This window comes from Sinohyriopsis cumingii, chromosome 9 (assembly GCF_028554795.1).
Source record: "Sinohyriopsis cumingii isolate HCF-2022 chromosome 9, ASM2855479v2, whole genome shotgun sequence".
NCBI lineage: Eukaryota > Metazoa > Mollusca > Bivalvia > Unionida > Unionidae > Sinohyriopsis > Sinohyriopsis cumingii.
Genome location: NC_142969.1, coordinates 114033437 through 114045415, shown reverse-complemented (window position 1 = coordinate 114045415; position 11979 = coordinate 114033437).

Genomic DNA, 11979 nt, shown 5'->3' with positions numbered 1-11979 from the left:
ATCTACCACAATTTCACGACGTTATCCACTGACTCCGTTAGGTGGATCGGCTGATAGTGATGTTAGATCAAAACGACGAGAAAACATTTACTGTGGAACCGGAAGAAGAAAAATCTCGGCCTGATTATTATTGTTGTCTTGAATAAGTATCTAGATTCCCATTTAATTAAATAACGAACCTTCAAAGTATGATTATGGCAAACTAAACTAAAAAATATCGTTGGTCAATATACAATAAAAGTAAAAAAATACAATCAGCGTATAATTGCTTTTGACATAATTGTTTATTCTGCGTCTGCTGTCATTGCTGGAACCGGCGTATTGCTATCAACAATAACAATGACGTCACCGATAATTATAATAATCTGAGTTTCATCAACAACAACAATTGCTGTGATTCTCAATATTTTTGCAAAAAAGACATCACCATGCACAAATACAAAATTACATGAATACATAAAAAATCTTCATGCAGCAACAGTGGCAGATACCGAGTTCACACAGATGATTACACGAAGGTACAAATGTAATAAAATCCACGTCTAATTTACCAAATTATAATTTGGATAATAATAATAATAATAATAATAATAATAACAATAATAATGTCAACCCCGAACGAACTAATACAACATATTGTAAATAATACAGCTCCGTCAAAGACAACGATAATATCAGCAAGTTCGAATAATCCTGAATTTAATGTTAATTTTCCACCTGCAATTCCAGTAAAAGAAATCGCATTAGCACAATTACGAGTATATTACAGTTGGCCAAACATCCGATCAAAATCATTAGGTGGATTACAGGCGAATAATTCGCTTGTATTTGCAAATAAAAATAAACCAGATGGAACACCAGCCTGGAATATTGTCGGCGTACATACAGGCAGTTATCAAATCGAACAAATCAATGATGAATTTCAGCGCAGAATAAAATCCGTTATTGGAAAAGAATCAAAAATAGCCATAACAATTCATGAACCAACGTTCTCACCCGTGATTGAAACCTATTCGCAAGATTACGTTGTAGATATTTGTCAATCATCAATCAGATCTGTTTTAGGTTGGCCTGAAATAGTACCAGCATATCAAGGACCACTAGAACCAAAACTTACTGATTTCCACACGAATGAGAAAACATTTATAACATTTCCCGAATATCGCAAAGCACCACCATTGATGAATGTTGAGTCACTTACAGACGGTGAAAGCCATTAGCTTTCTACACCTACAGAAAGACTTCCTAATTTAACAAGATCCATATATAATTTTGAAAAGGAAGAAAATTATTTCATCGATGCAAATTATTTAAACTCATTTTCCAATGAAATTAAGTCTGAATATAATCGAGTATACGGCAATCTACTAAATCTGTTTTCTTCTATATAGCAACACTACAATGATGATACAAAACAACAGATCATTGAAACAATGCAACATATAAACCAGATTACATCATACATATTGTTTGTTAATAGAATAACCACTCACAAATACTATTTCACGGACATACAATATCGGTTTATTATCGAGGAGCAATATTATCATATAAGCAATTATTTCTTAGGTATTATTAAATAACCGAAAAAAGTACAGACGTTTGTAATACCAGTGTTTAAAACTGACATACTATTAATATCACCCAATAATCTCATAAATGAATATTTTCCAAGAATCATTGATGTATGGAAAAAATAGCCCGACCTCCAAGTATTCTCAGACATAACAATCATCCATTCGGTGTCGGGCGTCATATTTCACCAGGAATTGTAAATGTAACTTCAGCGATTGCAGCCAATCTTGTATGTGATGGAACTGATGGCAGCTATCAAATAGATCTTGAAAAAATCTAGTCAGGCTCAACAAGGATATATTTTATATACATTTACACCGCAAGTACCTCCTGGATATTTAATCGTACAATAACCTATTAATCTTGTTTATCTACGGTGTCATAATAATTTATTATCGCGAATGCATTTCAAACTTACTGACCAATCCGGACACTTAATTGACCTGCGTGGAGAATTTCTTAATATAAATTTATATGTAAAATCATAGATTCCTAACTTTGTTAGGCTCGTAGACTTTTAATCGTGCAGAGTGTTTTAACACATAATCAAGAAGTATTATATAATGTACCAACATGTGAGAGTTTTGATGCACGACAAAGACGTACTTGAAAACGCCATCAGAACAATAATGACACAGTCTCCATTCAATACAGAACAATATAGAGTTAATATAATTATTGACGAAGACTTTTTTGTTGACACAAATACAATTAAATAAACTTCAGCGAGGACATATTATTATGATCAGGTGTGATATAGATCAAATTATCAATTATGCACATTCCTGCATTAAATTTGATTAGCTAAAAAAATATTGTCTAATTCTTCAGATTGATGGGAATATTATTTATTAATATTTACAAAATATATTATAACAGAATATTTGTTTAATGATTCTCGCTCAGATTTCAGGAAAAAATGAAAATCAGTCAGATATTAAAATTTGATTGGGTATAACCTCAAGCGATTCTCTAAAAGATTTATCTATAAATCGATAAATTCACCTTTTTCTGCTAAAAAAAATCCCAATCAAAATCAGACATAATTCAGAAGAAGAAAAAAACATTTTTTCCACTGTGTTTTATTGATAAATCGCTAAATCATTTAGAGAATCGCTTAATGTTTTACCTGAAGAAGATCTGCAATTTGACTGATTTTCTTTCACAAATCGACTGAAATCAGTGACAAAACGCTGAATTTTGACTAAAATCTCTGATTTTTCTAATAAAATCAGCACAACAAATATTATAATCAAAATAAAAAGTTATCTGAATAAAATTAACTTTCGCTTTCTCTATGGATCGTTTCACAATATGACATAATCTTTCTTAATTGTCTTATACGAGAGTTAATAGTCTTTTTTGTTTCGTATTCGTGAGATAATCATGATCTAATTGTTTCGATCACGCTTGAGAGGGGTTCGAATTTTTCCACTTCTGTTTCCTTGACCATAGTCAGCGATTGGTAGATTGTTGAATGAATTTAATAAACTTGTATTGTGATGGTAGTGTATATCCATCTTAAAATTTTCGTGTTTGTAATGATTTAAAATCAGAAATACATTTTTCAGGATTAAGTTCATTTGATATTTGTATGCCGTCATGTTTGAATTTTTTAATTACATAAATAATAGCATTTATATGTTCATAGTTCATTATAGAATAACTTGTATATTTGAAATAAAAAAATATTTACACAACACAGATCCATGTGAATTCCTGGATTGCCAGTCGACATTCTAGAAAGTTCAGAGGGCACGAAATATATACAATAAACCTTAGATCTAAGGACAAAACAAAATTAACGAAATTAACGTTATTCTAAGGACGAAACAACATTAACTTAATTAACTTTATATCTAAGGACTGCACAAGTTCCATGTAAACCGCTAAATTGCCAAACGACATTTTAGCAGGTTCAGAGGATACATATATAATCTTAATTCTATTTACAGCACAACGTATAATTTTATCTAACTTAATACTATAGACTGCACAATACATATACAGGGCCTTCTGTACGTTCAAACACATGCACACCTCCCTCAAAATCAGCCTGGGTGCAAAAGATCACTCACCAGGTGGTGAGTGTGGAGGAAGGTGTGCTTGTCTGTTGAATTTTGAGCAATAAATGGGAGGACACCCAAGGATAAAAAGGAACATATTCTATATAAGCTAACTAATACTTAGAAACCCCAAAATAGCTCTCGTGGCTTATTTGCTTTTTGGATTTTTATTTTTTATTTATTATTATCGCTGACAAAATCTAGATGAAGCAAGAAACCTGACAGATTCAGAAAAATAAAGATAACGTTTCTTAAAAAAAAACAACCAAAAAGAAACAACCAAAAAGTATTGTATTTAAAGTTAAACTAGTTGTAAAATACAAGTAAGATACTTATTTAATCTTTCTACTTGACACAGTGATGATGGATTTATTCCCCTTGATAGTCAAGGATCATATTTGTCCAATGTTTTACAATAGAAGCATTTCGAAGTGAGATACTGAAATATTATTTTGTGTTTGCATTGCTTTGAAATACTGATTTGCTTGTATTATTTGCAAGACAATGGGGAGAAAAACAACCAAAAAATATATAATTTATTTATAAGCGAATAAAATACAGCCGAGAGAACTTTTTACCGCATTGCATATCCCTGACAGAGTTATTTCCCTTCAATAATGCTGAAATTTTATAGTAATTTATATCTGTCACACCAACGATAAAAGCTCCAGATTTAGCGATGTAGAACGTAAACAAAATATTATATAAATGAATAGAAATTACAATATTAGTAGCAACTATAGGAGATATATTCCTTCAACAATAATGAAAATGTATTTTCTATTTATATTTCGTTGAAATCGCTGATTTAGTAATGTTATCTTCGACGTGCTGAACCGAGATCTGGCAGATATCTACATATTTTACAGCTGAATTCATTGATTGAAATATTATTTCTTCACCAGTCTCTGTATTTACAGATTTGTCCGCCCTCCTTGCAATTATTTTATATCTCCCATTACCACCACCTGTACAATTCTGATTCTGATAGCTTGAAAATTGTCTAAAGAGTTATGGAGTTTTATGCCGTTCATATGATCGATCACAAGACCGTCTTCGATTACTCCCCGAAAACATTTATAAACAAACCTGTGACAGAGATATCTTTTTTCCAGCAGTAAATCTAAGATAGTCAGTATTTTTAACATTACCGACTGATTTTTTGTCGACATTTTATAATTACACCATCACGAGATGCTTCGTAATTTTCGATAATGGGATGTTTCACAAACTCATTTTGCTCCATTATATATAATATTATTGTTTAAATCATTAATTTAAAATCTATCCAGATAAGCTTTCACTTTTCTTATAAATTTGTCATTATCGGTGTTATTTATTATGATAATATCATGTCAGGTCTCTGTATTTATTGAATTTAAATATATATTTGCCTTACTTATAAAATGGAAGAGTTTGAGGGATTATCTACAATCGAGCCGTCTAAAGCCAGATTTGACCTTGACAGAAGAACCCCTGACTTGCCGAGGCGAGCTCTGGTTGATCCGCCGAAAACTCTGATTAAAAGTATTCGTGACGCCAAGAAAGAATTTCGTGACGATGGTGCATTTCATGTGTGGTCGACGTTTAAAATTATTAACAAGAAAAATGTTATCGGTGCTACAATAAACGATGATCGAGCGGCAACGATTATTAATTATCTCGAGAATCAAAGATATTTTTTCATAGTAAAATTTATTGTAGCGGTAGATACCGAACAAGGTGATACTTGGATTATCCGTGACAAACGTGACCCTATACGTGTTCACACTGGAACCATTGTTACGTTAAATAAAAATTCCAAACCAGGAATATTGGCAAACCGTATCATGAGCGAGCATATCCTGTGATCGCAGTTATTTATGCAATATATCCGCTGAATGACAAACCTAGGGTTAATGATCTAAAACCAATGAAATTTTCGTCCATGACATTGAATTGTATAGCCGAGCGAATTGCAGAACACCTCACAAACCCGATACGTGGTAAAAAAAATTATCAGAACTACGACGTGAAAAAATATACAAATGGGCTGAATCAGTCATGGATAAAGAAGCGACAATAAATCATGTTGCTAAGTTAGAAAAAACACTAAAATTCCCAATAATAGTAAAAATAATAACAGAAGAAGTATCATACGAATCGAAATATAAAGCGAAAGTAGCTCCGATAAATATCGTTGATTACAATGCGCACACTTTGACTGCTGCGGTGATGTGTTTGATTTTATTAACGAAATAAGTAAGAACAATCCTGTATCAGTTTGGTTAATTCAAAGTTCAGATGATGGAAACTATGATCAATTTGAACGGCCTAATGGAGATATTTATCGTGCAGTATCTCTCCACGAAGAACGAAAAATCTTGCGTTAAGAAACACTGACCCTGACAATGTCAGGACTGAACAATTACTGAATAATTGTTTTACTGTTCAATCTGTTGCGGCTCATTTTGCTAGAGAGAAAAATTCGTGGAAACCGACTCGATTTGAATTTCTAGATAATATGACATCAAATTGTGTCGAATATGGATATTGTCGATTATAGAATACTAAATACGATTTTAAAAAGATATCACTCGATATGCTTGCATGTTATCCAGGAAGTTTTCTTGGAATGTGAGAATGTTCACAATATTTTAACAGATTTGGACCTGCAACCTATGAAATGACCAGAGTATCGATAAACGGACCTCTATCACATTTTGATTTGACTGGATTCGCTTGTATCGAGTCATTTAAGTTTGCTGAAGATCTCCATGCGATTTGTTATGCCTGGTTTGGCAAACAATTTTCAGAAAAAATGTTGGCACCAATAGTTTTATTACGATATATGCTTGATTAAAAAATATTGATTAAGTTGATTGTAAATGAAGCAATTGTATCATATAGTTCGCAGAAAGAAGTTTGGTTACCTCAACAAAAGAAATATTCTGATGATGAAAATCCTGATTAGACCGATTTTGAGAATAAAATCGCAAAAGATCTTGGCAGAAAAGTAAGAGGTAAATTTACCCAAGGAGCAGCATATGATGATAACCGACATTGTACAAGATTAATTATAGATGATGCTGACCTAGATTTTATAATTGCTGATACAATGAAGAAAAATAAGCTTATAAGTCGAAGTGATGTTAACTTATCAGATGGAACTAAATTAGGTACAATTGCTAGTTATATTGAGGGTGAGTCACCGTAGTAACTCATTTAAGATCTTCGATGCTGGCTTATGTTTCGATAAATCTATTATCGATGATTAAAAGATTTTCTAAGTCCTCAGATTCATTTTATGCCAGTAAAGACACAGAAGTGATAAATGTATACAATCATGCATCATGGGATGAATGGATAATAAACAATGAGAAGATACTCAGTTATTCCGAATCTGCAGATGTTCCAATTAAGAATAGTTATTACAAAAATAATAATATATCAAAATTGTCATCTGCACCATTTGTGTATGATCCTAAAATTAGGCATAAAACAGTTTATCTTAATGGACCAGGAGTTTGTGGTAAAACAATACGTGTGATCGAATTATTTCGTCGCAATACTTTGTATTGTGTTGACATGATTGTTTTAACACCTACTCATAGACTCGCCAGAGAAATGAGCGAGCGAGGAGCGAAATCTTGTACTTATCAAGGCTTTTTCGAAGGAAAGGAGACGCATGGACTCCTGAACGAAAGGGTGAAAAATATATTCCAAGGATTATTATTTGGGATGAAATATGCACAGTATCACTAGAAACACGAAAAATATTTCTTGATTGCCTGTTATTGAAGAATACTGCAGTAATAATGTGTCCCGATCGTGGTCAACCACCACCTTTTGTTGGATCGTCTCCGCATGAATGGTTAAGGAGTTTTATTGATTATTATGAAGAAATAACTGACGATCATAGTGCACTTGATCCAGAATTAATAGAGATTAAGAAATTAATCAGATTACAACCACATAAAATTCAATGTGAAATAATGCGTAAAATAATTTTAGAAACTCCTGCTAACTACTTTTCGAATGTATGGAGACCAGATGATTTGATAGTTGCAAGTATAAAAAAAGTTTGTGATAAACATCAACAACAGTTATGTATGTTACAGAAAGACAAGTTTTCAAATCTACCTGTATCATTATGTTATCGCCCTGTAGATACGCTACGACGAAATATTGAAATTGAAATTCCAGGATCGTCAGAAAAACACAATCTTGTGTTAAATGATATTGTTTTAGTTACTGTCAGTGTTGTTGAGGGCGAATTAACGCCTGACGGAGTGAGGGACAAATCTCCATGGACGCTAGGATATGCTATAACGATTCATTCATCGCAAGGATTAACTATTGCTGATACTAGTAGTTGGATTATTGATGACCATATCGAATGGTCAAATTTAGTTTATCTTGCAGTTTCTAGAGTTAGGAGAATATCTCAGGTACGTAGGGTTATCATAAATTTTACAGAAGATCTCGAAGACAACAACGAAGTTGCTGTTGATGATATAATAAGAAAAAAATTAGCTCGTTATAAACAGTGTGATTAAAAAAACAAACGCAATTTTGATCTCGATGTTAAATTTATCATGATATTAAAACAACAACAGAATAATTATTGTACAAGCTGTAACACGATAATGTTGTAGAACAATATTCTTAAGAATCCAGGACAGTTTACCGTAGATAGAATTAATAGTAGTCTTGGTCACACACGCGAAAATGTAATGCTGACCTGTCTTGAATGTAATCGACCTCGAGGTGCTGACACTCTAGCAGTCTAGCGTTAGTTCACAAAAGTGAATGCGGCGGTAACTGTGTATCTTCAGGAATTACTTGTAATTGTTCTCGTACAAATCCACATTGAGAAGCAGTTGAATCTAATCTGTAGATTGCAGGTCTACCGGTAGATCTTACCACGCTAGAAATTTTATGTGCCGTAATACTCCAAATAGGTTCAGTCGCTCTTTTTTTACCACCTTCAGGTTCGCCAGGTTCATATAAATATCTTACAGTAGGATTACCTAATACTGGTTGTTTTGAAAATTGCTGTTGTATTGGTATATGTCTTTTTTTTTGTAATTGCATTAATAGGTTTCACGGCAGTTGTTCGAGTAATTTCATTATTAACGCAGCTATTACACTTGGTAATCTTGCAACCCATTCGAGAGATCTTATTATCTTTCTGAATTATTTCCTTCGCATATTGATATCCAAATAACCGGTCAGCAAATGTTCGATTAAATCGTTCAACATTTGCTTGATCACGATGAATTGCAGTATGTACTCGTCTGATTTTGACATTATGTTTTTCATCAATGACGATACTGCACCAATCAATTCCTTGCCAGGATCAACCTGTTGCGCCTGTGGCCATAGTAGACCACCACGTTGATAAATTCGTTCAAACGCAGATGCAACTTCAGTTGCTGTTTTCGTTAATAATGGTTCTGCTTCTTTATACCTACTTGCTACGTCAATGACAGTTAATGCGTATTTGTACGTTGATTAACGTGTACCAATTTTTGATAGTAACGTGTGGTAAAAACAAAATATGTGCTTGATGAACTTCATGAGGAGTGCTGACATCAAAATGTGCGTACTGAATTCGTTTAGGTGGTGGCAGATAAAATTTGCCATGTTACCTGTCGTGCTAATCACGCTGCAGCAACAGGACCTGTAACATTTGCTGCATCAGCGAGTTTACTAATCGCTGCTCTACCTTTCCAATATCTTCCTGGGCTATAATAAATCGATTCCATTATTTCAATAACCTGTTGATTAATTACCAGCTCCGAATAATAATTTACTTTTCGTCACAGATCTTATCAACCAATTAGATAATGATTCTTTTAAAGATTTATTTTTTATGGAATTTAATGCATAAATCAACTTCACATCTACAATATGTCGTTGCTTTAAGTCTTTACTTTTATAAGCTATATCATAAATATGACATGCTTATCAATAGCGTTTATTGGATAGTCACCATATCTTGGTTGTTCATCAAGTCGGATATCAAGTCGGGTACAAGGACCGCAATAATTATATCCAGGAAGGTGTTTCTCTCCAGGGTATTTTGCCTATGGAGTTCCTGATAATTTTCCCAATGAAGTAGCGATATCACCACCGCCAGTAAAATTACTGGTAGAAGTAAATTTATATTGTTTGTACCACATCGCAGACATTTACTTGTATGTGCATATTTTTTATTTTTTTGTTATTATTGTTGCTAGTCCACACGGGGATGTAATTGCTCTACATCGAACACAATATTGATCCATATTATTTATTATATTTATATAACATGGACGTCATTGATTTCGTAGCGGCACGAAAGCAAGACCAGTCAAACATCATCCAGCGCTACCAAATTCTATCAGAATGATAATAATAGGCCCATTTGGGTCTGGTAAAACGCAATTAGTACTTAATTAGATATTTAGATGGCTCAGATGGGATAAGTTGTATTTAGTAGCTCTGTTAGCGGATGATCAGCTATGCTACGATGTACTTAAAGATTTTAATGAAAATGCAAAATTGTGGACGAAGATGGCGATGAAATTACTAATTTTATAACTGATATTGATGAAGCACCATCTGTAGACGATCTTGATGGATTTATTAATGATTTAGTTGTATACGATGATGTGATGCTGGACAAACAATCAATTCCAGCTCTGATATTTTATCGAGGCAGTAACAAAACACGGATGTGATTTATGTTACTCAGCGATACACACAAATACCTAAATGGAGATAACTGTAATATTTTAGTTGTGTTTAATGGAGTCGATGCACATACTCTGCGAAATATTCATCAGACTTGGTGTAGTGGGGATATGGACATGATCAAGTTTAAAAACTTCTTTTTAAAAGCGCAATCCACACCACACGGATTTATCACGATAAATTTACATGATCTTCGATCACGATATCGTATGTCTCGATAAAATCTTTGGTTGAGAGATTAATACATTAATGACCTAATTAAAGCAGCAGGGAGGATGCGACCACCTAGTTTGTCCAATTTCGTAACATACGAGTACACATTTTTATTTCAGTTCGGGAAAAAAGCAAAATATGAAAATGAACTAACACAATTAGAGAAGCATCCATGGTGATTACAAGGCTTAAATTTAGTGTTATTTGCGTTATTTAATCGTCTATTTTTTTTACAAGGGTTTATTTAAATTTTGGACCCTTCAAGAAAGTGGTCTGTTCGCCCTCCCTGCTGCTCATCTAGCACTAGCACTAGTGGTAAATCAGTTGTTCAAAAACTAGTTCTATATCTTTTTGACAAAAGGAGACATAGTTCGCATTATAAAATCTGAAACAAGCATTACAAGCTGGCCTGATGATAATAAAAGTTCGTCGTGTATTAAAGTTTAATCAATCAATTTGAATGAAGGTTTATATTGACTCAGATACTAGAGGAAGAGTAGCTGCAGCAACAGAATTTGAGAAAAACTTAAGTTCATAAACAATAGCGTCTTCGGAAAGATCATGGAAAATATACGAAAGCGAGTGAATATTGAGATCGTTAATAATGATGAGCGTCGTAATAAACTTGTAGCATCTGATAAATTTTGTTAGTATGAAATTTTGTAATGAGAATCTTGTCGCGATACATAAGAGAAAAATAAACTTTAATTTGAATAAACCAGTTTATGTCGGTATGGCAGTACGTGAGATATCAATACGGTTGATGTTCATCATTCATTACTATTTTGTTAATGTTGAGTGGCCTGATGCAGAGTTGCTGTTAATTGACTCTGATTCGCTCATGTACAATATAGAATCTGATGATATTTACAAAGAATTGTATGAACATTGGGATCTGTTTGATCTATCAGATTATCCAAAAAATAACGGATTACACTGCGATGACATCCAAAAGGTAATAGGAAAATTTAAAGACGAAGTTTCAATGAAAATTATAACGGAGTTTGTCGGATTACGTTGTAAAATATATTGCTTAAAATTATCTGATAATAAAGTCAAGAAAAGAGCCAAGGGAATGAAAATAAAAGTGGTCGGTAAGGTAATAGGATTTGACAATTATAAGTCTGCTTTAGATGGTTTTAGTGGTCATGTTGAAATGATGGCAAAAAATCAAATTGTCACACAACTGAGACTGATGTCCTACTAAAATCTGATATTTGTAATTTCGATAAAAGATACTGTTCTGATGGCATTAACACATTAGCATCAGGATTCAAACATATGATGTTGATTTGGCAAAATAGATTTTTTTAGATTGGTTATTACGATGAATCTCTTGCAATATCATATGAATTGCTAGAATTTCAAATAAAATTTTGTGTAAAATATCAGATATAAATATTGT